Genomic DNA, 24455 nt, shown 5'->3' on the forward strand with positions numbered 1-24455 from the left:
GTTGATCACAGGTGCTAAATGCCACCAGATTAACGTCCACTGCTGATTAATATTATCCAGATATTAGAATGAAAAGCACAACAGATTTATTCTCTCTAACCTCTTGTACCCAAAATGGCCTACTGACAAACACCAATAATGTGCTGCTGCCATTAATGGGCATTCTGTTCTAGCTTTTTGCCAAATTCTGTCATCCCTGAAATGGCTTTGAATCCTGCCAATCAGCATCAACTTTTTAACAATGACCATTTAAAATCTGTTTTCATAAAAATAAGTGATCCTACATGGAATTTGGCTGACAAAATACCATAACTTTGTGGGCTGCTATCCACAGCAATAAAATGATCTGTCAACAACTGAAAAAATCATACAGAATGAACTGTTAGACCCTAGTCAGTCTTTGAATTTTTCTACAGCAGCCTTTGATAGAGCCTACAACTTAGAAAGTGAAAGCAATCCTATTGAAAGTCATTACAACCATCAGCTTTAATTCCATGAACAGCCATATTTGACACTGCTACGTGAAATTAAGCAAACAAAGAAGGTTTTGAGAGGCATCATTTTGTATCCACAGCTATCACAGAGGAAGTATTGAAAATCATTAATCTTTACTCACTTATATATCCCATAGTGTACCTGTCTCAAAATGTATAAATAAGCTGCATAGCATAATTACAGCTATACTGAGATCAATTAAGTCAATATTTTTCACATCTAGATTTTCTAAGCAGAAAAATGCATTTCTTTGTGAGATTGTGAGAAAAAAAAATTAAGAAAGACATAAGTTATGTATAACTGGAGATCTAGTGCATGATGGCACTACAAGAAATGATATGAATTGAATAAAGAATAAAGAATAAAGAATAAAGAATAAAGAATAAAGAATAAAGAATAAAGAATAAAGAATAAAGAATAAAGAATAAAGAATAAAGAATAAAGAAATGGTAGTTGTCAATGGCACCTAAATCGTCAGGTCATCAGACATCGTATCACACATCTACATAAAATTTCAAGACACTCTAGGCAGTAAGATAAAAGGCAGACTACACCCCAAGATGTAAACAAGGCATTAGAGTAGATGGGCAGATCTTTCTAAAGTCATTCAAGAAGGAAGGACAGGATTAAAAATAAAAAATGTCACAATCAATGTCATATACTTGAAGGTACAAAAGACACATCCAAGAAAACAAGCTAAATGAAAATATCCGAAGTGACACTATGAGATCCTCCACAGCTGGTGGTTCTTGTCCTCTATTTTATCACTGGTAATCCTGCCCAGACTATTGGAAAAACATGGTGTTAAATGAAAGCATGAATAAATTAGTATGAAAGTGTAAGAATATGTGATTACAACTCTATGCAAGAATAGCTATGAGTGAATGAAAACATTTCTGTTTAAAAGAAACAAATGCAACCTTCCTTTCTGATTCAGCTTTGTTACACTAGCTATAATGTTGGTTTGTCTGCTCAGCACTCATACCTATTTGAAATATATTACATAAAGTAGTGCAGCAAGTATTTGAAGAAACTCAGTGACTAGCATGGATCTCTTCTGCAGAACTTTATATTTAAGATATATTACATTTCATTTAACTGCTATTGTTTTGCACTCAAATATTTGAGAATTCAGAACACAACAAAGTATTTAAGCAACAGTGGTCTTCACAGGGCAAACTATAAAATATATTTGAGTTAAAATGGATGTACAGCCAAAAACAAGCAAATTTTATTTCTTAAATTTAATGATATCACATGGCATTTCCCTGGACAGTGTTTTTTTTTTTTCGTTTTGATAATTCTTTGAATTAAGTATGGAAGGACCAGGAAGTACCACAAATATATATATACTTATATATACACATATATATACTTATACACACACACACACATATATATATATAATTGTAGCAGGTAAGGGTGAAAACAAACTGTCCTTCATTCATATCTCTTGTTAAACTGACGATAGCTTGAAAGATATTTGACAGAATAATACAGGCTAAAGATACAGCTGCAGTGGCGTATGTGAAATGAAAAGAAAAATTGGTGCTTTTTTTTTCTTTGAAAAGTCAAATAACATTACTGTACTCCTGTAATATATATCTGAGGTGCCATCAAGAAACTCCTCCATCTTCAACCCTGAAAATATTCACAGCTGTCAAAAATAAGCAAAGGTGTGAAATGTCAGTTTAAAAGCAACACTGTGGTACATACCAGAAAATATGACAATAAGCTTTATACCCCTATATAAAGGGAGAAAAAAAAAATCAATCAAACAAACAAAAAACAATAACATCTTTCCAGAGCAATATTTGCTACTTTTAAAATGATTTCAAAAGTTGGCTACTTGCATTAAAGCATGCCAGGTATTGTTGATTATTTCATTTCACATTAAACTAACAAATATATAAAATAAAACAATTCATCCACTTTCCATTCAAACTTATGCAGGCCCAAGAGCAATGAGCTGATTGGCACTTCAGTGTAAAGGCTTTGTGCTGCTTGATATGCAGAAAGGGTGCTTGAATACTTTTCTCAGAGACAGCTATAAACTGCCAAACTAAGATTAGCAATCATAGCAAAATATTACATTTCCCAAAAGTCATGGACATTGTGACTTCTTTGACAAATGGGACTTATTTCAGTTTTAAATGACAACAAAGCATTGAAAAGTTTTAAGCTTCGATTGCATCTTAATGTAGAAAAGGAGCAGAAAGTTCTTTTATCTTATTGTAATGAACCTCAATTCATAATTCATAATTTTTAATATTTTAATAGATTTCATGCTTTAGAGCCTACCCAAGCAAACTGGAAAGCCACAGGGTACAGAAGCAACCTCACTACAACACAAGAGTAGTAAATAAGATTTCATAGTTCCCTGAGCAATGAAAGCTTTCCTCAGTAAAATTTTATGTACCCTTTACCCTCACACATTAGAGAATTTCTATCAAGACGCTATTCATGATGTACTCAGAGATTCTATACCAGTTTAGTTTCATATTCTTCTCTCTCTGGAGTTTCTGAATGCTTAAAACTACTGTGAAAATTTTTCCGCAAATAGTAAAGAATAAAAAGTCCTTGGTCTCACGAAGTCTTCAGGTAGCAACAAGAAAGTGAAACACAGTAGAGAAATCCCAGATACTAAATAAGTAAATAAATAAGATGGACAGTTCTACATTACTTGTTTAGACATAAATACTGATGTTAGAAATGTAATGATTCATTGAAACAAGCACAGTTCCATGGGCTTGCAAGGTAGCTTGCAAAGAATAGGCTCTGCAGCCTTGGAATAAAATAAGGTTATACCTATATATGGCCAGAAGAGTGTGGTGAGCTTATGTTCAGGATCTCCTGTTTTGCTAATTGCAGGAGTCCAAAGATTACAGCAAGACCTACAGCATCAACCAATAGGATTTTACTCCAGTGGAGGTAGCAGCACGTGTTCCAGTTCACCACTCCTGTTACAAGAGTGGTAATACTGGGTGTTATAAGTTGCCCCCTTAATTAATTTTCAGAGAGCATTGCATTAATAATAGAAAGGAATTTATTGAGTAAGCAACAGCAAGCAAAACAGCGCTGGGCGGCCGGGGAGTCTCGGCTCCACCAACGGCGCGCACCTCACCCCCCCCTCCACGGTCCCTTTTTATATCTTGGTGATTTCAGGATTACGCAGCACATCCTGGTGTATTCTGCGACTGCGCGCGCTGTTGCTAGGGGGTCGTCTCTGTCCCTCTGGTGGTCGTGAAGATGAAGGCCGTAGTCTTCCTCAGCGTTGTGGTTCAACTTCTTTCTTTATTTGGTCATGTTGGCCCAGCGTGAGACATGAAGGCAAGATGTTGATACACTAGTTTAACAACTTATCAGGAGATGGTTACATGAACTTTGCAGCAGTGTTTTTTTAACAAAAGAGGCTACTGAGATGCAGAAGGAGAGAAGGGGAGGGGGTTCTCTATTTTGTTACATTAAGCAAAAGAATTTTCATAGTGTCTAGCAAAGGAGTTTTCACAACTCCCGTTCCTCAAACAGAACTCCTTGTTTTTATAATACAAAAGACAATGAACAAACATTTATTGTGTATTACAATCCCTCCTTTTTCTTTTAGTTACTCATTTTGTTCATTGAATCTCTGCAATGCCTGGCTACTAAGAACTAATGTTTCCTTGATTCCTTTGTTGGTACTTATTGGCTCGTATTTGGCATGTATGAGCATTAGATGTGCCGCTTCTAAACATCCCTTTACAATCGCAATCAATTTATTAAAAATACATGGTCCAAAAGTTAGTGCTATTATTAATAACAACAAAGGTCCTGCTATTGTTGATAATAAAGTAGTAAGCCAAGGTGAATTATTAAACCAAAATTCGTACCAGCTCTGTTGGGCTTCATTCTCCCGTTTCCTTTTTTCCAACCCTTCCCTGGGTCTTGCCATTGTATCTCTTACCACTCCAGTGTGATCAGCATACACAGCATTCCTCTTTCAGGGCTGCAAACAGCCCGTCCTGTTGAAAAATACCAAATCTAATCCCCTACGATTTTGTAACACTACCTCTGAAGTGACCTGATAGATTTTCCAGGGCCGAGATGGATTGTTCAGTTTGGGTCAGGTCCTCGTCCACAGCAACGCGTAAGGAAGTAAATTCTTGATTTTGTTTAACCAATGAGGCTACCCTGGTCCCCACTCCAGCTCCTCCCAGGATTATTAGGGTGGCCAAAGTTAGAGCCGTGAATGGTTCCCGTCTTTCCAGATGATAACTTGCCACTGTGTGCTGGGTATACATACAATCCTCAGGGTGGTATAGAATCCTTGGTATAATTATCACCTGTATACAAAAATCACGAGACGCATTAAAGAGTTTTAGTGATAGACAAAGAGCTACGCCCACTCACGAACAAACCCACCTAGCGTTGTTGGCTGGGATTAGCCACTCGGTTGATTGTTTTCCATTCTCCATGGTATTACATAGGTGACACTTCCCACTAGGAACCGTGCCCACACACCTACCACCTCCAGTGACTTGTGTTAGTGTTACCCTTATGTCTTTTCCCCAACAGCAATGTAGAGGGCTGTTCTTTGTGCGGGTGGGCTCCTCAGGATCCCCAATAGCATCATAATATGAAGGCCTTATACTAAAGCATAATCAACAGTGTTTTGTTACATTAGGGCTGCCGAGGGTTGGCACTGTAGTATTTTCCACAGGCTGGATTCCCTGGACATTTTCTGACAATACCTCATTTGGTCCTACTGCCTGAGCCTATCAGCATCCTTCTTTTTATTAGTATGAGTCCTCCCCTATCTGTTCCGTGTTCGTAAAATCTGACATTTTCCTAGTACCCAGCTAGTATCGTCCAAGTTTGTTATATTTATATATAGAACCTTGCAAATTTCTTTATTTCCGTGGAAGGTTCCTGTATACCCTATACCATGCCCTTGCCACCTGTAACGGGGATCCACTTGTCAGTTACAACCTTGCGGCCCATATCCCGCTTGTAAGAATTTATTCCGACCAGCCCTGAGTGTCCAGTCCGTAGCAATGGTTTCACACCCCCAGTATGCACAATAATATGCGTTTGGATAATTACAGTACCCCTTTCCTGGGTTAGAACTTGGGCAGAAATAAAATTCTGATAGGTTAAAGCATGGCTGCACTGACGCCAGGTCACAAAATGTGATGCGGAAACTGGGAGCACCCGCTGTCGTCGTTTGCTGGATGATGAATTGATCCTCCCATCTGATTAAGCTCCATTTAAAAGGCTGGTGGGGATGCGCAGACCCATAGCTGACCAAAACGATGATACTGACTCCCATGTATCGTAGGAGGTGGTCGGAGCCCATCTAAATTGTCGGCCCCTCAGTCCCCCACCGTTTTCACTTCTCTGCCTCGCTTGTAAGTTTGGTTGCAGCGAACTACAAGGTATCGGTTCTTCTTGGCAGCAGCAGTGTTCTTCAGGGGAACCTACTAGGGAGCCTTCGAAACAGGGCCTCCTCCCCTTCCCACGATACACAGATAATACACAATACTTATCGAGTCCGTCTTAGCGTCAGCTTCAAGTCGTCAGGGCCTGGAGCTGCCTCCCATTTACCTTCCCGGATTGGTCCTTTCACTCGGCCGGCATGCATCCATCCTTTCTCCGCAGTTCGAATTGCCGTTTCTGTGGTAAGCAAAACAACATAGGGGCCTTCCCCATCGTGGTGTTAAAGAAGTCTCTTTCCAAGTCTTAATTAGAATTGAGGGTGATCAAGTGGCAATTCCGAGTCATAGGGCATACCATATAGCATTTCAAAAGGAGAAATTCCTGTATCAGTTCTGGGTTGTGTCCATATGTTTAACAGTGCAAGAGGTAAGCATTTTAACCAAGAAGCCTTAGTTTCCAGCACAAGTTTTGTTAGTTGTTTCTTAATTTCACCATTCATTCGCTCTACCTTTCCAGAAGAGGAGGGGTGCCAGGGGCTGTGAAAATCCCACTCAATCTCTAAGGCCTGCTTTAATCCTTGCAGTAAAGCTTTACACCCATTCAGTCACGTGGTCGATTAGGACAAACAAGTAACTCAGTAAAGTCTACCTGTATACTTTGGAAAGGTCAAAGCCCTGGCTCCCGTCCCCCTCTAGATAGGTTACAGAAGACCTTTTTATTTACCCTTTGACATATAGTACATCCTCTGCATGTGTGCTTCCCTAAAGTATATATTCCTACACAGACATGCTTTCTTAGAACAACATCACACATTGCTTGCACCTCCCAATGATTCTTCTGATGTAAAACAGTTATTTGCCTCATTATCACTTTATTCAGCATTTCTCTCCCATCAGGGAGTATCGATTTTCCTTAAAATGATCCACATATTTATAACATTAATACCTCCTTGGGAGGTTGTAATTGCTCCAAAATCTTTTTTAGAATTTACCCAAATAGATAGGTGGCCCTGTAAACCCCTAAAGTAGAATTGTCCACCTATATCGTTGCTTCCGCCCCCATTTCAGGGTCTTTCCAGTCAGAGGTGAATATACATGTATGTTTGCTCTCAGGGCCAGAGAGCACTCCATTAATAACACTGTTATTCCAGTCTAACAATTTACTAGTTGAATGCCCAATTTAATCATCAAATCCCTTCCCAACAAGTTAGTTTCTGCCTTGGATACATACAATAATTGCCCAGTGATCATTTTATCCCCTGGTCTCAGCTTGGTATCCCCCAAAAGTGGCACTGTTATCCCAGTCCCTTCTACCCCCATCACATTTAGGGTTTCATTAGTTAATTTAATCCCTGATACTTTACAAGTCAGTAATGACTTAGCTGCTCCAGTGTATTGGGTTTGATGGCAAGGTTTGAGGGTGTGTGAGGGGTGTGGGGGTGGGAAACTGCAGTGGCAGCCCCCGTGAAAAACAAAACAAAACAAAATAAGAAACCTCCCCATGGTAGATAAGGGACAATTTCATCTGGCCCTAAGGGGCCCACTGCTGCCCAGAGCCAAGCCATAGCAACATAGTCCGTGCCTCTGTGAGAGCACATCCACGAAAACAAACAAACAAACAAACAAAAACCTGCTGCTCAACAGCAGCTGGGAGAGCGAGAAACCCCCCCGCAGACACCAAAGTCAGTGCAGAAGGAGGGGGAGGAGGCGCTCCAGGCGCTGGAGCCGAAGCCCCCCTGCGGCCGCTGGAGAGGCCCCTGGTGGAGCAGGCTGTTCCCCCCTCCCTGATGCTTGGGAAACTGAACAAACACCACAACAAATATGCAAATATACCAAAACTTCTAGACTGTTACTTAGATAATACCTACATCACCTTTCCCTGCTCATTCAACTTCGAATACCTTTAACACTTTCCACAAACCTTTTAACACTTCCTTTATCTTTCTCTAGCCTTTACTTTTCTAATGCCGACATCAAAGGCTCAGTCAGGGGCCAACTTAATTCCGTACCTTTTCCCTCCAAGATGCTGAAACAACATCAATATACAACATTTCATCCTGTTTTCCTTCTTTCCACAAAAACAACATTGACTGTAATATGGTGTTATAATTAGTAGTTCCATTTAGGGGCCACTCCGCTCCATCCTCTACTTTATAAAGTGGCCACCACTGATTACAATATTTGATAAGGGCTCTTTTACTCACTGTACCCTCTCAGCCCACTATATCCCTCCAATGTGTTAGTATACATCCTAGGAGGCTTTTCCTCGGGATTTCTTTGCTTTGAACTTTTCCTATTGTAATCTACAGTGGTTAATATTCCACCGTTTTCCTAGAAGCTCTTTACTAGTCAATCCCAATCCCTCCAAAATCCACAATATACAGATACACAAGTAAAATCAAACCACTGTAAATTAACTGCCTGTAGACAATTACACTGGGGACATTTAAACCTGATGAGCCGATAATATGCCTGGGCAAATTTTGTTCCCTTAGACATACACCTCAATGGCAGTTCTTATATTTACATATTAACATATTAACATATGTATAAAAGAACACTTTAACAAAAATGCCCGGGCTTTTATATATACAATATACAATGTACAGTTATTATTCCAGTTAGAATTATTCCTCAGCAGCTGCAAACATTATGCCAGTTGCCATTAAAGCTCGCTTACCCTCCTCCTGTCTCTTTCTTAAAATCTCAGACGTCCCTGGAGTTAATGGGGACTGCCACATATTCCTAGTCACTAATCCCTGAGTGCTAGAATCAGAGTTGTTATTGGCATCCCCCTGGGGTTGCAGATTAAGAAGCCCGGGAGTCGGAGGGGCTGCAGGTGGGGGTGGTGGAATATAGGGAGGCAGTGGGGCTGGGATCTCTAATTCTCGGTTTTTCTTGTGCCTCCCATCCCCTCCTTTTTCTTTTAGAGGATATAAATTGGCTCGAGTTTCCGAGCTGATCCACAAATGTGCATATTCACTTTCTTCCAAACTAAAAGGTTCTTTTGAGTTTACATAAATATTTAGGGCCTGGCAAACCCAATCTTCAAAGGACCCAAATACGGGCCAGTAAAGGTGGTCTCCTCGAATCTGTTTACCACCCCAAACTTCAACACAATAATGTATCATTTTTACTTTATTCCTTCCCTGCCTAAAAGGGGAATCCTCCCAATTTTTAATCATTAATCCCGGGGTAACCTAACATCAGACGTTACCCCGCCCATGGGACCAGAAGGCTTACTCTTCTTCTGTCCCATCTTCTGGAGCGCCTTCACACACACACACAAATCGCTTCCCCCTTTTCGTGGCCCAGTCCCTCGCGGGATGTGGGAACCGCACTACCGAGGGGTCCACACTCGCTTCGTCCGCAATTGGACATCTCACAGCGACACGCTCCAGGATACCCAACCCCAACCGAACGGATCACCGGCCTATACTTACTCACTCCTGAGTCTTCGTTCGGTCTTCGTGCACAAAGATTACTAGGGGTTGCCGGCTTTATTTGCTTGCTGCCGAATTTAGGGTTCATCGGTGAAGGATTTGAATGAAAGCAGTCCTAGCGAAGGCCGCTGAAATCAGCGGGGCGCCCCCTCCGAAGGTCTTTCAATCAGATTGCCTTCATCCGAGTCACGGCACCAAATTTGTTATAAGTTGCCCCCTTAATTAATTTTCAGAGAGCATTGCATTAATAATAGAAAGGAATTTATTGAGTAAGCAACAGCAAGCAAAACAGCGCTGGGTGGCCGGGGAGTCTCGGCTCCACCAATGGCGCGCACCTCACCCCCCCCTCCACGGTCCCTTTTTATATCTTGGTGATTTCAGGATTACGCAGCACATCCTGGTGTATTCTGCGACTGCGCGCGCTGTTGCTAGGGAGTCGTCTCTGTCCCTCTGGTGGTCGTGAAGATGAAGGCCGTAGTCTTCCTCAGCGTTGTGGTTCAACTTCTTTCTTTATTTGGTCATGTTGGCCCAGCGTGAGACATGAAGGCAAGATGTTGATACACTAGTTTAACAACTTATCAGGAGATGGTTACATGAACTTTGCAGCAGTGTTTTTTTTAACAAAAGAGGCTACTGAGATGCAGAAGGAGAGAAGGGGAGGGGGTTCTCTATTTTGTTACATTAAGCAAAAGAATTTTCATAGTGTCTAGCAAAGGAGTTTTCACAACTCCCGTTCCTCAAACAGAACTCCTTGTTTTTATAATACAAAAGACAATGAACAAACATTTACTGTGTATTACACTGGGCATATTTCCATTCAAGTGATTCAACAGGAATGTTTACCTGGGCCCACCTTGAAAACTCCTTATAATACATTACTGATTGTAATTTCTCTGTGGATGCAGAGAAAGTCACAAGAAGGTATCTAGATGTTCAACTCTCTAATGAAAAAACTACAGCTGTTCTGGATTTTTAAAATGTTTCTGTTTATCTTAATGGAGGGCTTTGCTGCTGTTCTTTAAGTTTTCTGTGATCTCTCACTTTCTTTTTTCACTCAGCTTTCATCTGTACCAAATACAATCTTTGAGGGAGACTAAGGTGGGAAACTGAGGCATCTTTCTCCTGAGTGTATGAAAGAAGCTGAGAGCAAGAAGATACAAAGTGAAGATAATTACCAAATTGCAAAAGAAAGAGTTGTAGCTGACAAAGTTTAAATCATTCTATTTTTATTAAGGTAGTAGATTCTAACTGCTAATTTTCTGATTTTCCTTATTCTATGCTTTGCAGATAAAAAATGTGGCTTTATTCTCCTAATTGTTAGTACATGTATTTGTAAATGGGTTTTATTATTTTTTTCAGATAAGGAATTACAGGAAGCTTGTAAAGCACTCACATTATACTAACAAGGAGACGGGTTATGTAATTGTCAAAAATATACACCAGCATATATGCTTGTCCCAGGAATGGCAAATCAAATCTTTTGATTTGCAAAAAACATAAGGATAATTGCACTTTGGTAGAACTAAAACCTGTCATTCCTCCATATCGATAATTGAGGTCTTTGTAACATAGTCTCCTCATTCTTAGCCATCAAATACTTTTTCTTGTGAATATTTCAAAAAGTTTGGTAGAATTATTTAACTATTCCTTACACAAAGTAGAAAATAAGGAAGAAGACTTACAAAAAAATAAGGAAACAGGCTAGAAGGATAATCAGAGTAATGAATGTGCACATTATGAAGAAGTTACTTCACAAATGTCCAGTTTGCCTTTCACTAGGAAATGAGAGGTTTGCTTCCAATAAGCCTACAGGATTACAGAACCAAACTGAAGAACTTGAAGAAATGAATCTTCTGACAAGGAACTTCTGAGGTTTGTTTTTGAAGCTTTTGTTTTGAACCTCAGGAGATTTATTTTTAAGTTCCAATATATTAATGGTAGGAACAAACCAAACTACTTTTTGAAAGTCACATTTAAGGACAGGTTATATAACCTAACTGCTATTATGGAATAAACATCAATTTTCCAGCTCAAAAGATCTCTTCCCAGGCTTCTTTCCTAGATCTTAATTTACTGATCAAAAATACTGTTAGTTGTTTCCCCCTTTCTTTGAAATTCTTCTGTGAAAATATGGCAGAAAGAATAGCTAACGGCCTGTCTATAAAGAAAGGAAAAGATGTACCAATAAGCGTGAATATAAAAAGTCCACAGTTGCCTGTACAGTTAATATGTATTGGAAGAGTTTCTATTATTTCAATTATAGTTGTCCTGTTCATAGATAATATTTTCCTTTGCACTCATGCCATTCACAGAACTCCCCATGGCATCAGTGCAGTCATTATACGAGAACTGTAAGTGCAATTTAGATAACAATTCTCAGAGCAAGTCAGAAAGAAGCCTAAAGGCAATGTTCCACAACTGCACCTTTGCAAATGTTGCAGAAACAGAAGTGTGTATGAGGGCTCTGTCCCAGATGAACCCTTAGAAATTCTGTGCCTGACTGTAGCCTCCAGAATGGGATAGGATGTTAAAGCCCTTAAACTTCCAGAACAGACATACAGTATAAAGGTTTTATGAGAGTATTAAACTAATCATGCAGGGAAGCATTCTATTAAACAAGTACTTCCACAAGCAGCATGAACAAAAAGCACTTTTCCATCAGATTTTTATTCAATTTTAAAAGAATCATAGCAAGACCTTAGCGTGAACTCGCCCACTATAAGACATGAAAGAACTCACACAAGAGGAGATGTTTGAGGTGATGCCATAAAAGCTTCAACTGATGTTTCACATACATTCTTAATCTCTACTCACATACTAAATTTATATCAGAGTGATTTCTTCAGTAGCTAATAGAAGCTTATACCTTGTTCCTCAATACTTATTCACATGACACAGTAAAAACAGATATTGACATTTCTGCCACTGTCATTTTAGTTGAAAATGTCAAATAAGTTCAGAAGTTCAGTTCAAAGGAGAAGAGAAGGAGGGAAAAGGAGAAAACAAAACAAAAAAAAAATGATTATGTTGATTGTACATTATTTATTAAGGAAGAAATACTTAGAAGACAACCTAAGCCATTTGTAGTATGTATGATAAAATAAATAAATAAATAGAAAAACTATTTCAAACTACATAGCTAGCATGTTTTTGTGCAGCCACCAATAAGTATATTGCAGGTAGAGCCAGTTTTTACATGTCTTCCATACAAGAGGGATAGAGATTCATTTTAGTGTGACCTTTTTGTGTGCTCCTATTTCAATCTCATCTTATGATTGTCTTTAAAATGGGTCTCACTTAAATTAATTTTGGGATGGAAATCATTGCCCAGCTATGCTCAAGGTTCTCAAGAGTGTTCTCACTGGTCAAAATAACACAAGTGAGATTGGCTGAACAAGGTCAGTTTGGATAAAGAGCAAAAGTAAAGGGCAGAATTTTTAAAGTAGCAGTGAAGTGAGGTACATTTTTCCCTTACTAAACCAGCAAGAAATTCAATCAATCAGTTGGTCCGACAAGTGCTTGTAGGGACAAGCCTTGAACTAAGTCTAGTAGAAAATATTTATTTTTCTGGCAGAAATCTTCAAGCACAGGTCAACCCTTTTTCCCACCCCCAAATGACTGCTCTACAAACAGATCCTATATCATAACTAAGCAAGCCATATGCTGTGATATGAGAAACAGAAGCAGGCATCGGGAGGCCCAATAGACTTCATATCACAGAATCAGAAGCTCAGCTTCAAGACTGCTTTAATGAAAAAGTTAAAGGCTTATGTGTTGCAAGAAATATCTGCCAATACTGTCCAGCTAATAGTTATCTCACAGTCATAGAAATGTTCCAATTAACTAAAATAGCTAAGACAAAGGCTTGTCCTAAAGATTCCTAGCCTAAAGAAAACAACCTAACAATGAGGGCAAGCATCCAGTGAAAGTTAAACACATGCAGAGACACACAAAATTTAATTTATTTATTTAATTAGCTAGATGGGGAGAAAAAAAAAATAGTGGTGCTTAATCTGCTTAATATTTTACAGCAGGATTTTGGCAAGAGTTTTTTTGCATGAGAAAGCACCTATATACAAAAGCATTCTTTTATCATCCTCCTTTTCAAAAATGCTACCACCTTGACGCTATTTGAGTTATGTTCTGTGCAGGCTGACCTCTATGTGAATATAAAATCCTATTAACTGTAATGGAATTATGCATAAATATAATATAAATATATATTATAAATAGGGTTAATATAAATGGTCCATTCACTATCACCAGTTCAGTGTTTTACAAAATTTGGCTATCAAAGGTTGCAAATATTTTTTTCCCTTTCTGAAACTCTTCATGCACTGTACACCTCTGACATAATTACTTTAAAAATGTTTGTATAGTAATGTAAGTTTATATACTTCGTTTTTATATCAAGGTGCACAGAGAAATAGCTAAGAAATAACCTGATTTTGGTTGTTAAAATATTGATTAAAATGATACAGATGAACATGAAAAAATAATATGTGCATCTTCAGGTTGCCAGATAAATAAAAATCTGTATAAATTAATATGGAGAGAGAAAAAATGCATAGAGATGAATGAACAAAAAAAATCAGGGATGAAAATTTTGAAAAAAAAATATGCCTGCTACAGAAACAAATCAAACAAAAACAAACCCCCCTCAGCCCCCCCCCAAAAAAAAAAAATTGCTCACCAGTATAATTAGAGTATTAATACCTATACATATGAATTCAATAACAGAAAAGATCAGCTTTGTTCTTTTGATCAAAAAAATCTGATCAAAAAAAGATTCCATTCTCTCACCTATTAAAGCAACAGAAATACAACTTATTTGTATTAATTTGAACCACAACCCATTTCTGAAAACTTTTTTATTAATAAAGATTTTTGGCAAGAGCAAAGAACTATCAGAATCAGAAGTCATGGCTGTTTATACTCATGCATGGTTTTCTGGCACTTCTCATGAAAAATTCAGAGTTAACTCAGTGTCCAGGCCAAATTCCAAGTTTGGTAATTACATCCTTAAAGAATACCTTATATACCTTAAATTGCCAAGTGCCACTGTCTGCAGCTGAGCTAGTGTTGAGCCAGTGGTTTCATACTTCTGCAGTAAATGACAAGATGTAAGTATATATCTTAATCTTGTAAAAGCCAATATGTTTTTACAGTCATGGCGTTGTTTAACTAGGTTCTACCAGTACATCATTTTGGGATGTCCATGTACATACGTTTCCATAAGACTAAAACCAATGCTAATTCAAGAGCAGTTTTTCTCTTGAACAAGAGACTTGTCTGCATGCTATGGTGAGGGAGTTTGAGGGAAAGGAAAAAGAAGCAAAAAAAAAAAAAGTAGAAGCAGATGTGAAATACACATCTGGATTGGATATGAAATACAAGGTGAGGCTGGAATCTCTCATAGATCTTGAGCAATCCAACTGCAGAAAGATAGATCTATTAACTCACTTTCCATAGAAGGTTTTTTTTTGTTTTGTTTTGTTTTTTAAAGAAAAAACAGAAGTGTGTGAGGTAGTTCTGGCCATAAAAAGGTGTTCCATACCATAGGTGGCTGATGAGCCAGCAAGCTTCAAGAAACTACACATTCAAAATAAAGAGTCCCGGGGGCAGGGGTGTATCAAGCTTTTCAAGTACAACATATAGAACTCCATAACTTATCAGTTAGTCACTTATCTTCCACCAAATGGAGGACATAATAGCCATAAAGTACAAGTCCCCTATCTGTCATTTGTTGTTGTTCTCTGCTTTCATTAAATACAGTTTTCATTACCCTGAATACTTTCAAGGGGAACTATTTTCCTGTTTCTGAAAGAGGACAGGAGACAAAGTATTTGTCCAGAAGCAAAAGCATTTTGATCGACACTGAATAATTACCTCTGAAGGTACAGAGAAGCATGATCTGAAGTAAATTTCTACCAGCTGTATTTGTGGGTAGAAAGTTTGAATCAAGAAACAGATTCTCATCTGATATAAACTAGAGGGGAAACAAACAAAAACAAACAACAAAAAAAAAAACACCAAACAAGTCTTCCCCAAACACATACCCCAGGACTTCTTTCAAACAGTGCAATTACACTAAATCCACAAGATGAAGAAATGGTTTTGGCAATTTTTCATTTACAGAGTACCGTAAAACAAACCAAAACAGTTGGTAAGGAATTGCCATATTTTTGTCATATTTTGTTCACATATGCAAAGACAAAATACAAATTAATATTGACCTGAAAGTTCCTTTAAGATGGTAAATTAAACACATTCCCCTTTCCCCTTTTAAATCTACTGTCAATTATAATCATTCTGAGGTTAACAAATATTATAGCTAAGTTCAACAGCTAAATTACATAAATACATAGCTCATGTTGAGTGATGTAGCCAAGTTCCCTGACTAGAAAAAAAAAAAAAAGTGACTACGTAAGGACCTTGGCCTTTCACAACTAATTAAGTGAATTTAGATAAGTTCATCTCTTTCAATCAGAGAAAGTAAATACTGGACTTTATTGTACCTTAATTGAGTTTATCTTACTGTTTGACTTCTACCTCAAAGTGTCTTTTCAGACAGACTCCACATACAACAGGTAATATTTCAGGTCAGCATGTGGGAGTACAGTTTTCATTAGCAATAATTGAACTTGTTTGCATAACTGTACAAACAATTCTAGGGGCTCATTCTCTACAAAAGCTTCACCATTTTCAGAGGGAGCCCTCAAACTGAACGGAAAGCTTCCCCAGTGCACTGACAGCCAGACCATTGCATTTATTTCCACCCACTCACCTTCATTTTTACTTCCATAGACTCTACTATATTAATCAATTGGGGTTACTTCCAAATGTCTATATTTTAGAAAACTGTATGTAATTTAATAGGTGATCCTTAGTGACCTCACAGTCATGACCATTGAGACTCAGTTGATTGATAAAGTCATAACACGAGTAAGATGGCAGATGCCTCTTAGGATGGCTTGGGGAGAAACAACTCAAAGCAGCAGAAACTAATTTTCCATCAATGGCTTTCAAACAGACAAGGGAATTTGCATCATAATAATTCAATGGGTTTAAACCTGTAAAATAACATCTGAGCAAGTCTTAAATTGAACCACCTAGAATTTCTCTAAAGTATTTAGATGACTGGAAGTTACACCTCTCACTAGCAATGTGGCACTACACATGTGCACATGTTTGTGCCATAAGAAATATGAAGTAGTTTGAACAGCTTATTTTTTAAAGAGAATGTACTTTGCCACCCCACATCAAGATGCGTTTTTATTAATAGAAGAAGCTATAGTGACAGATGGATTTTAAATCAGTGAAGGATGAGGAAAAGAGGAGTGTTGACATCAGAGTAAATATCAAAAATAACCTAGTAATCTGAGCAGATATTTAGGAATGGGAAGACTCAGATTCAATGCTTGTGATGTCCAAACACTCGCTGCAAGGGATAAAGTCTTCATTGTAAGGCTAATCAGCAATAACTTCATTGAACACCCTCCATCCAACTAGCTGGAGATAACACAACAATGAAGCAGCAAACCCTTCAATCACAGGACCAGAAAGACGATGATTCTTAATGTTAGTTGGTAAGACATTCACATTACAGAAAAAATGGAATCGAGTTTTGAGGGGAAAAAAAAATAACAAAACATATTAGAGGCTTTTGTCAAACAGTCATCGGGAAAAAAATAGTCTATCTTTTGAACAGGCATTTAGTTCTTTCATGAATTTTGAATATATTTAATATGTTGTCAGAGAAACTTAGTACAGGTATTTGTAATTGCGCTAATGTTTTTCATTCTCAATTTGTGTGATCTCTGTGATGTGTGATTAAATTAAAAAGCAAATATACAGGCTTTGGCTCTCATACTTTGAAAATTACTGATCAGTAAAACTCTCTGCTCTAACACTTGAAGAGCAGAGGCATTTCCACTATCTAAGAAATTTTACTTATCTCTTTTTACAGTTAAATCTCACTGGAAATCTCATTCTACTATATACAGGCAACAGTACAGGCAACTATTCTCATTTTGGAAGTAGCTAGCAAAAGTGATGGTAGTAGTAAAGAAGCTATGTTTTAAGTTAGTAATACAGGTTCTTGGGAGAAAGCTTGTGCATCCTAACCAAAAGCCCATGTGATCTCATCTTAATTGCTGCTGTTAGTTGCTACACAGACAATCTCCACCAAATAGTAATTGGCCCAAAACCACAGTAAAGCTGCATTTTAGCTCAGCAGTAGGAGATAATGGCAGTACTCACTGCCTAGACAACAGCTGAAGACAGAGGACTTCTACGCACCAATCCTTGTTTGCTTCAACAAGGTCATGATTACACTCCCTAGGCATTTTAAAAAGGGTTATTATTATTCTCTTTCCTGTTGGTACAAACTATATTTAATCTCAAATATAAAGCAAACTCTAATTTTATTTACTATACTTAGAACTACCTCTTCTAACACCAAAGGAGTCACACTGATTTAATAAACCAGTAAACAGGTAAGAATTTTTCTGAACTTGTACAGAGGGGGGTTACTTCCATTTGTACCCATGTGAAAAGTGATTTTCCAGAAATTTCTATTGTTGTATGTAATCAAATTTTTGTACGATGCAGATAGTATTTAGTCACAGAAAATACAAATGCTATGTCTTCAAGAATGTTATTGATCAATATTCTCTTTGTCAAGTAGCTTCATATCGATGTCTACTGTTTCTTAGAGCTAATTATGCTTCATGACCTTTTGAGTTCTTAGAATATAATCAAATTTTTAACCTTCCTCAGTTCTCTTGCCCGTGGTTGCAAATGAATAAGGTTAGAATTGGTGACTAACAGCTACAGAAAGACCTATATTCTTCACAAACTGTGATTATCCATTTAGGCAGTTTTAATGACAGTTTAAAAATAAGTAGTTAATGATAACAAGGAACTTTGCTTGAAATTATATTTACTGCTTTTTGTCATTTTCACAAAGGTTGTTTAGTTCATAAACAAGTATACTGTTTAAAATAAACAACTGATTTTCAGGATGTTCCATTTTAAGATCTGTGGTGTTTTTACCATGCTACACAGCTGAACTCCACCAAAACTCCTTTCTCACTCCCCCTCCTTAAGGAAAAAAGGGGAGAAAATATGATGAAAAGGGCTAAAGGACTGAGATAAGGACAGGGAGATCACTCAACAATTATCCTCAGGCAAAGCAGACTCGCTACAGGGATATTAATATAATTTATTGCCTATCACTATCAGACTATAACAATGAGAAACAAAAAGCAAACTAAAAACAACTCCACAATTTCTTTAGTTTCTAAAAGGGCTTTGGCTTTCCTAACCTGATCCCTGGCAGCTATGACATTGTCTCTGTATCCCTCCCACACTATCTGTCCTTGCTTCCATTCTCTGTAGGCCTCCTTTTTCAGTTTGAGTTTGGCTAGAAGCTCCTTGTTCATCCATGAAGGCCTCCTGATGTTTTTGCCTGACTTCCACTTTGTTGGAATGCATTGCTCCTGAGTTTGGAGAAAATGATCCTTGAATGTTAATCAGGTTTCTTGGGCCCCTCTTCCCTCCAGTGCTTTGTCCCATGGTACTCTACCAAGCAGATCCCGAAGAGGGCAAAGTCTACTCTCCCAAATTCCAGGATATCAAAGTTCTGGAGTCCAGGGTACCTTCTCATACTTCACTGACCTTGGTGTCTGCAGGGTTGATTCTCACTTCTTGCCTTCCCAGAAGCTTTTTTCCCTTTCTCAAATACGTTTTCACAGAGGCATGACCATCACTTACTGGATTGGCTCTGGCCAGCAGTGGGTCCCTTTTGCAACTGGTTCTCATCTAAAACGGGGCTCTTCTCACAGAGGCCACCCCTGCAGCCCCCTGCTTCCAAATCCTTGCCATATAAACCCAAGACAAGATCATAATACATTCTTACATATGTGAGGCTATGTGTTTTTTCTTTTATCTTTTGCAAGTAAGTATGCATCCCCTTTAAATCACCTAGTACATTGAATTCATGTTTCTGTATGCTAAAACTAGCAGACTCATTTATTTCCTACATCAAATTGTCAGAGAGAGTGAAAAAGAGTATATTCCTTAACGCAAATGAAAAACAAAAACATGGGACATGTATATGTATGGGACATTATACAAGATACTGCAAGGAGTTAGGTGATCAGCCAAGGACTGGTCTTGCTGGGCCAAAAGTCAAGCCTACACAATGCTCTAGATGATTCCCTGTTCTTTATATGAGCTCTCCCATATAATTCTGTGTTAACTTTCCCAGACAAGGAACCTGATCATGCAGAGTGGTCACCATAAGGTGAACCCCACTGGGTTGCCTACCACAAGCACAGGACATGAATCTGTATGAAACATTATCAGAAAAAGAGCTGCCCCTTTTAGTAGGAGCAAGCCTCAACTATGAGCAAATGCTCAAAAGTGCCTGGTGGCTCACTTCATTCTGCCAGGGCTCCTTGGTCTTCCCCTAAAATTTTCAGGACTGTCCATGTCTGGAGTGGTAATAAACTGTATTTTATTTATCAACTGTTGTGTGGAATCTTGCCAACTGCCGACCTCAGACCTTTGGTCCCACACAGTATCCTACAATTAATCAATTTTATATACATACCTTGACTTATAATATCTGTTGAATAGTTCAAAGAAAACAGATTTTTACAACACAGAGTTCTCTACAGGACTTCTTCATGAGGCATCTTCATAATCCTTTAGCAAACATAGAACATTGAAGATCTTTCCTGTAAGAAAGCTCTCTGTAATGAAGACAAATCTCTAGAAAGGATCTTCTACTGTTCCTACTGTTTTTGTTTGTTTTATGGTGTTGTGTTGTTTTTTTTTCCTGGGAGGAGGCAGACTGAGGATTGTTGGTGACTTGATTGTTTTGTGTAATTGTGTGTGTTTTTTTTTTTTTTTTCAAGAATCCTATAGCTTTATTAAAAATACATGCATCTCAAAAATAATTAGAGGCTTTTACCTCCATTACTTTGACTGAAATGTTCTTTCAAATCTTACATCTTTTATGGACATAAACCTCAATCAAAAAGTATAGAGAACTAATATACATAAACTAAGTACATAAAACTAATATCAAAGCCCTTGTTATTTTCTTCCCACTATTATTGTGCAACTTAGAAAGCTTTTACCTGGTGCTGTATCCACAGACAAGATTCAGTATTCCATTTTATTTAGCCTTTGGTTTATATTACAGCTACAAACCTACCTCTAACAACATAACCACTCCATTTGTCTTGTGCTTCTATATAACTACTCTCATTATTTTCATATGTAAGTAACCAAAATAATGCATAGTACACAAATAAAGTGTACTCTTGTTATCAATGATTCTACAACTCTCTTGACAAGCCCAATCTTGGTGCTTATAGTCAACATATAATGAATCCATGAGCCCAAATACCTTCTCTTCAGCTATTTCAAACTACTGAGTTCCTCAACCTAGAAGTGAGTAAGTAAGTAATAAGAAGTGAATAAGTACTAGTAAGTAGGATCAGAGAAGAAAACCTGTGCAAGCTCAAACAATGCTGTGGACTTGTTCACAACATTTGATTTCCAACCTAGTCATGTTTATCAATACCAGAAAACCTTGCTAGCCTACCTTCTGATAGACATAGTTTACATAATGTGAAATGTTCAATAAATTGAGCGTACTGCTTGCTACAAATGAATTAAAAATTATTTCTAACACTCCTAGTATCATCTTCAGCTTACAGATTGTCTGAAACTGTCTCAAGAATAACTTATTTTCTATGAGTGAAAATCATCTTGTGAACAAGCTCTCACTGATTGCTCACACACTTCTCAGAGGATCAAGGCTCAAATTCAGCAAATTAGATCTAGTCTATTTCACTTGCAATCCAAGCCAGATAAGCAAAATAATCCAAGCCAGATAAACAAAAAATGCAAAATGCGATTCCTTTTAACTGCAAAAGGATAGATCATGACTGGATCTACTTCTTAAATGTTGCAGTTTGGTATAAACACAGCAAAACCAAAATCATAACATAAAATTGAACCTTAAGGCATGCTCTATGCCCATATAATTTTTTTCTATTAACCTGTGAGTTACAACTCACAGTTTTATATTATAAATTCACAGTTTATATAAAATACATAAAGTATATATAAAACTCACAGTTTAATATTAACCTATGAGTTACAATTCACAAGTAACAATAAGAAGGGGCACTGAAAAAAACAAACACTAGTGCTAAAATTTAGAGCATTTGTTCATTTTCATTGCAGTTAAAAAAAAAAAAAATAGAAAAAGGAGTAAACGCTTAACTGAACATAAAAATGTTCCACAGAACATACAAAATAATAATGTGATCTATCAGCAAAACCTGTAAAACATTGGAGAATATAACTTTCCATGCTCTAAGATATCAGTCTGACTACTGATTTTTTAAGCCCCTGAAAGGAAAAACAACCGATCACTCTCTCTACCTAGCTTTCCATTGAGCTAGGAGCTTTCCACCTAGCATTTCCATTTCCGTATATTATATCAAACACAAACCAATAGGGTGATACAGACACCAGCCTTGAGAGGTATCTCAAAGGTACTTCTGCATTTCTGTCATCACATTGTGATTTGCACAATCACAACACGGTATTCAGGAATTATGTCATTTTGTCATAAATTCAGCAGAGGTGAAACTGAATCCAAGAATGTTTGGTTTTCATTTAAGCAAAAGGAAACATAAAATAAAATGTCCATTCCACCCTGAATTAAATGATATGTAGCAGCAGGTTGCAGATCACGGTACAGTTCTGCAATCCAGTAGTAGTAGAAAGGAGGGTTTTAATATAGAAAACAGGCAACCTTTTTAAGTAAATCTCCCAATTGTTTCTATTTACTGTAATTCAGTTACCCTCATGAAGCATCTAAGATGACACACTCTCCCTTCAACACAAGAGGAAAAAAAAATAAAAAAGAAAAAAAAAGGAAGAAGAAGATCTTCTTCTAACATGCATAACATGTCTAACATGCATATTAGGTCCTCAGGACCAACTTTTCCCTCTATAGGTTCCAACTGGTCAACAGTATTAACTTATATAGTGAAATGTAATTATGTAGTTCATTGAAACAGGTGTAAAAATATAAACTGCACCTGAAACTGCAAAGTCAACGAAACTGAAACATTTGTTTAACACGGTATCATTCACCAGTGTCAAAACAATTAAATGAGAAAAAAAAAAAAAAAAAAGTCAAGAAATGGTATATGACAGGAAAGAAATCAATTAAATCAATCCAAATGCACACCTATCATTCCAAACATTTAATTTGACTGTATTTTCAGCATTTACAACAGGTGTTAGCAGTTCCCCTAATGATATTTCCATGTTTTCCATTACAGTCATTAAACATTTGCAGCACTTGGGTCTTTCAGAGGAAGCAAACAGTGTAGTGGTTGATATTTACAAACAGAGAACAAGATGGCTACCCTAAGACCATATAAAAGTATCACTGAGTTTAGGCACACTAACACTTCAGGAGTCATCTCTGTTATTTTTATTTATTTTTTAATAAATATCTTAATTTGAGAATAGTTACTTGCCTAATCTGTGATATTCAAACGGACTACACCAAGATGATACACAGAAAATACCTTAGAAAAGACAAAGAATGTTTTTTCAGCAACTGACATCCTCTGTACCAAGAATCACAGGATGTATGTGTGTTTTGTCTTATTTTGTTTGATTCACGGTTGTTGTTTTTCTTCTTGTTCTCTTTGTTGTTCAGTGGGGGGGAGGGTGTTGGTTTTTTTTGGTTGGTTGGTTGTTTTTTTTTGTTTGGTTGTTGTTTTATTGTTGTTGTTGTTTTGTTTCTTTTTGTTCTTCTTAGTTTCATTTGTTTGGTTGTTTTTAGGGGGCTAAGAGTAAAACTTTCCAGAAACCACAGATCTAAAAAGATTTACATTCACTGCTTTTGATTTTTGAAGCCAGGACTGATTAACAGATAGCATGAGCAGACCCCTACAGGTGGATTACTAAAAGCTGTAATGGGTTTGTGTGGTAGGAGAAAAACTGCATTTGTTTTGAACTCCTTTGGCCTTTGCAACATTTCTTGCTACAATCACTCTGTAAGTAGAAACTAAACATTTTTTTACTTTCCTTTTTTTTTTTTTTTTTAACTTACTATAGAAGTTTAGGTCTGTACAAAGCAATAGTCCAAGTATTAAAATAATTCACATTTTCTATTAGATAAGAGCTTAAACACAAAGCTTTTACTCAAATTAAGCTGTCAGAACTGAGGTTTGGATCTGACCCAATTATTCATTTCACCTTTTTGACTGTTATTTAGAAGTTGCTGGCTATTTGCTGAGCTAAAAGAAACAGCTAGTTCTTGGGTCTGTCTCTAAATTTCTTCTCCAAATTTGCCATTAAATAATGGCTTTTAAAATGCTTTTTGAGTTAGATTTCACTTTCTGCTTGGACCTTAATCTGGACTTTAATTCAAATATTGAAATTTGCAATTGAAATGATATATTTATTTTTTAATGATAGATAATCTGGTTATCTTTCAAGAGAACATAACTCTGATATCTCCAAAGGCCCAGCCTTCAAAATTACTGGTCTCACAATCAAAATCATTGGCTTCATTGATATTTAGAATGTGATTAAAGAGGCTTATGATACCAAGCCTTCATTAACTTAATCTTTTCTGTCCTTTGATAAGTAACTGGTTTCTGTCAACTTATTTGTCTGAGGAGTTGTCTGGCAGGATGCTGTCACACAGGCCTTTATTTATAAATTATTTTTTTCAAGAATTTTTAAATAGCCTTGGGGGGGGAACACGAGATAAAATGTGCTTATCTACATTCCTTTTAGTTTAATTTTAGGCAAATGCTAAGAAGATTGTTGGTCAAGGCTGCCAATGGAATCAGCAGCAAGGGAGTGACACAGGGTCCTGCAGCTCGTGGAACTATCACAGAGCACGTTGCTGTGATGTGGTCTCTAAGAGAGGTGCAAAATAATGCTGCTAGATAAAGATAGAAAAGTGACTAAAAGAATGAGTAAACTTCATTTTATTGAAACTGATCTTGTTAGATCAGAAAATATGAAGTTATTTTGTGCTAAA

General features: G+C 37.3%; 3 long non-coding RNA genes across 3 annotated transcripts in view; 2 read left to right on the forward strand and 1 right to left on the reverse strand.

The window, feature by feature from the left end:
• Nucleotides 1–24455, forward strand: part of LOC311442176 — a 507255-nt gene that overhangs the window by 466144 nt on the left and 16656 nt on the right. The window lies entirely within an intron of this gene.
• On the reverse strand, nucleotides 3519–10147 carry LOC311442172. Its single transcript, XR_014696484.1, has 2 exons — nucleotides 9353–10147; nucleotides 3519–4817 (listed from the first exon to the last, which is right to left on the reverse strand). It is a non-coding gene; the product is annotated as an uncharacterized lncRNA (long non-coding RNA).
• LOC311433395 lies at nucleotides 22926–24350 on the forward strand. Its single transcript, XR_014690736.1, has 3 exons — nucleotides 22926–23046; nucleotides 23317–23457; nucleotides 24206–24350. It is a non-coding gene; the product is annotated as an uncharacterized lncRNA (long non-coding RNA).

The sequence above is a fragment of the Aythya ferina genome (genome assembly GCF_964211825.1).
Source record: "Aythya ferina genome assembly, chromosome: 1".
In the NCBI taxonomy this organism is placed as follows: domain Eukaryota; kingdom Metazoa; phylum Chordata; class Aves; order Anseriformes; family Anatidae; genus Aythya; species Aythya ferina.